The following is a 3,443-nucleotide window of genomic DNA, read 5'->3' as shown; positions in this document are numbered from 1 at the left end:
TCTCAAGAAGTGGTAAGATCCTTTGCATCAAGAACTCTGCCACCTGAGAGCTAGATCCATGCCCCACCCGGCTCTTTTGAGCAACTATATGTCTATATTTAGATTCAACAAATGACTAATGCTTCTTTGGGAGAAGGAATGGTATGTGTCATCTTGGAAGAGGTAGTGGTACACTTGCTCCTGAAGAAGTATCTTTGGGGGAGAAATTGTTGAAGAAAAAGTGGGATGACAATTGCAGAGAAGATGATCTGAATGTGTTCCAGTATTGGTTCGGATTAGGTATGTAATCAAAACAACATTACTGTAGAAACTGTAGTAGATATTCTTTCTTGGGAACTAAGTAGAGGGAGTGAGGCCCTCCTCATCCTACTTGCTGTCAGCAGCAATCAATATGACTGATTCTAGTATCCTTAAGCACTTTGAGAGGAGGGGGTATACTGTACTCCTTCCTGAATTGGAAGTTCTAGTTCATAGCATGGGACAGATAAACAGGTGAACCCGCTCTGCGGGGGTACCACAGTTCTTGCTTATTTTCCCCATACATTTAATATCTGTATGAAACACTATTGGAACTATTTAACATTCATTCACACAATATCAATATACCATATATATCCCATAAATCTTAACACAGTCCAATAAACCAATTACTGTATCAAGTCCTGAAATTACTTAAGCCACTATTAATGGATTTAAACCTATTAAGAATTAAGATAAAAAATTAAGTTCGCTAGAGCAATACCAGCATGTTCTCCATGTACTTATTTAGGAAGAAAAGATGAACCTTACATATTTTAAAGTGTGCAATGTTTCTTTCGCAATACTGAATCTCTCTTGTCAATTTGAGTGTCCTGCAATGGCTCAAAAGCGTCTGCTTTTCTTATCTGGACAAAGAAGCAGAAGCTGAGAATTCCTATGATTTGGTAGAAATCCATTTTGCTTCTATCCCAGCCTGGAATTTGAGATTGCAAATTAGAACGGAAGAGCCATTGTGTCTGGATATGAAAGGAATTCTTGGTTATTAGTATAGGGATTCAGTTAAATTCCTTTTGCAACATTTAAGGACTATATTAATTAACCAATATATGTTGACAAGCCAGTAGAGTATTCTTATAAAATTCTTATAAAATTTATGTTTTATAGTGTGTTACTGTATTGGGATGAAAAAAACCTAAAAACCGAAAATGACTCAATGTTAATGATAGTTTTCTAGGACTTTGGTTAACAGACAATTGTGTTTTTTTTCCTAATCTGTTGCCCTGTCTAATGTTAGACAATACTGCAGTGTACTGGTTTTCCTTAACACAGAGATTGGAGAAGGGATTACTTTTTGTTGAAATATGATCATACAATTATTTAAATGGATTTAAAGAATATAATGTTCAGCTAACCAAAGTATAATTGGTATATGTGCAATAGTAGTCTCAATTGTTTTACATAGTGGGCAGAGCTATTATATTCCACACATAATTAGGGTAGCAATACATAAATTCAGGAGAACCCCAGATTTTAAAGACACCAAAAGTAGTGCCTAAATTTCCCAAGAACAAACCAATTAAACTCTGAGTTAGATCAATGGTCTCAAAATCCTGGCTAATAGGCTATGATAATCATCATTAGATAGCAAAAAGTTTGTTTCTCTTAACTGCAATATAGGACTCACTTGGATTTGTGCAGCAGGTGCTGCCATTGTATAGGAATCAGAGTTCAGATTAGGAGTTTGGTGTGTGTGAGATGCATTCAACTGTGAAGTGTATCCACATAATTTCTCAAAACAATGACTGACCTATCAACTTGTCAGCAAATTTAGGTGAGAGGAAAGAGTGGCTGCCATCTACTGGCGACCCAGATTTTGCAACCCAGATGCCACCACTTGATAAGTGTTATAAATTGCTGAGGGGTCTAAAAAATAATGTCACTAATTCTTGTGTCAAATCAAACATATTAAGTGTCAAATCAAAGCATGCAAATTAAAGCATACACTATAGCTCTGTCAACCAAAAGGTTAGAAGAGGAAATTTTTTACTGCATACTTAAGCCAGATTTGTACTGGTTACATCCAGTGGTAGAATGACCTTTTCAGAAGAGCATCCCACAGGAGAGGAATTGAGAAAGACTAAAATTGTACTTTCAGTTACACACATGTAACTGGACAAGCTGGATACAATTTTCAGGGCTTAGAGTCTTCTAGGTTGACCAGGTTTGAAAAAAAGAAGATAAGGAAAGTGCCTATGGAAGCTGGGTTCCTAGTTTGCCTAAAGGATAAACATTGCAAAACAGGCACTGAACACAGGGCTCAGATGGAAGGAAGCAATTCCTTAGCAGCTCTCTCGGACCAATTGTGATCAAGCAGATCTCCACTCCATTTTACCTCAAACCTCCTCTTCCTCCATGCATCATAGATTGGCTTGCATTTTTTAATGAAAATACTCACTTCATGCCAGAACACCTTGGATTGGATTGGCTTCAGCCTGGCTCCACAGGGTAGTGTGGGAGTGCTAGCAGTGAGATGAAAATTCCATTAGGAGGGAAGGGTGTGTGTGCCTGTGTGTTGATCCCAATGTTCCCCTTTCTGAAATAAAATTGGAAGCTGGAGAGGTCATTAATGGAAGGGAAAAAGCCCTGTAAACTAGGTCTCCTTGTAAGAAGCAGCTAAATTGTTAAGACTTGTAAAAGGCCACTACTCTGATCTAAGACTGACAATTAACCTTTGAAGTTTAACAGAAGGAAAGTGGTAGTTTACTGTAAAACAAAACAAACAAAAGGGGACAAAATCAATCACACCCCATGTTTGTGTATGTGTCAGTTGGATACATAGGTAATGTGGTTACTTTGTTTCTATTTCCCCCACACCTCCAAACTTTGTTTTACTGTTGTATTCCCTAGCAAATTTTTCAGCATTGAGAGCCTGGGGCTTTGTAAGAGTTGGCTGCAAATTAGTTCTTTAAAATAAATTCTGGTTCTTTTAAAGGACACAACACAGTAAAATAGCTAGAACCCCACTGAGTTTTCAAGATTGCCAGTGCAGCAAACTAAATTAGTTGTCCAACTGTTCATCAGTTTCAACGAACAATATTTGGGCTGCACTCTTATGCCTATTCATTTGGAAATAAAGGCCATTTGAGTTAAATGGGGCTATCTGATCATTAAAATCTTGAAAAAGGAAGATAAGGGATTGGTGTTGGGGTTTAAGAATGCATCTTTCCTTGCACAGTCAACGAGCCCATTTGATGAAAAGCAAGGATGAACGTTCTCCCTTGAAGTGCTACTTTTCTGCCGAGGAAGAGACCGCATCCCCGCGTCTCCTGTTTTGGGCAATCCTGAACGCCCCGCTGTATGATTTGGTCCAGGGTGATTTGTTTGCCAAGCCCTCCCCGCCCCCAAGAGATTCACTCTCACTCCGCTTGTTATCCTCTCCATGCGGCTGAAAGTTATAGCGCCTG

This window comes from Pseudonaja textilis, chromosome 1 (genome assembly GCF_049901715.1).
Source record: "Pseudonaja textilis isolate UNSWEBS1 chromosome 1, rPseTex1.2, whole genome shotgun sequence".
Taxonomy (NCBI): Eukaryota; Metazoa; Chordata; class Lepidosauria; order Squamata; family Elapidae; genus Pseudonaja; species Pseudonaja textilis.
The sequence above is the reverse complement of the archived record's forward strand: the minus strand, read 5'-3'. Positions refer to the sequence as shown.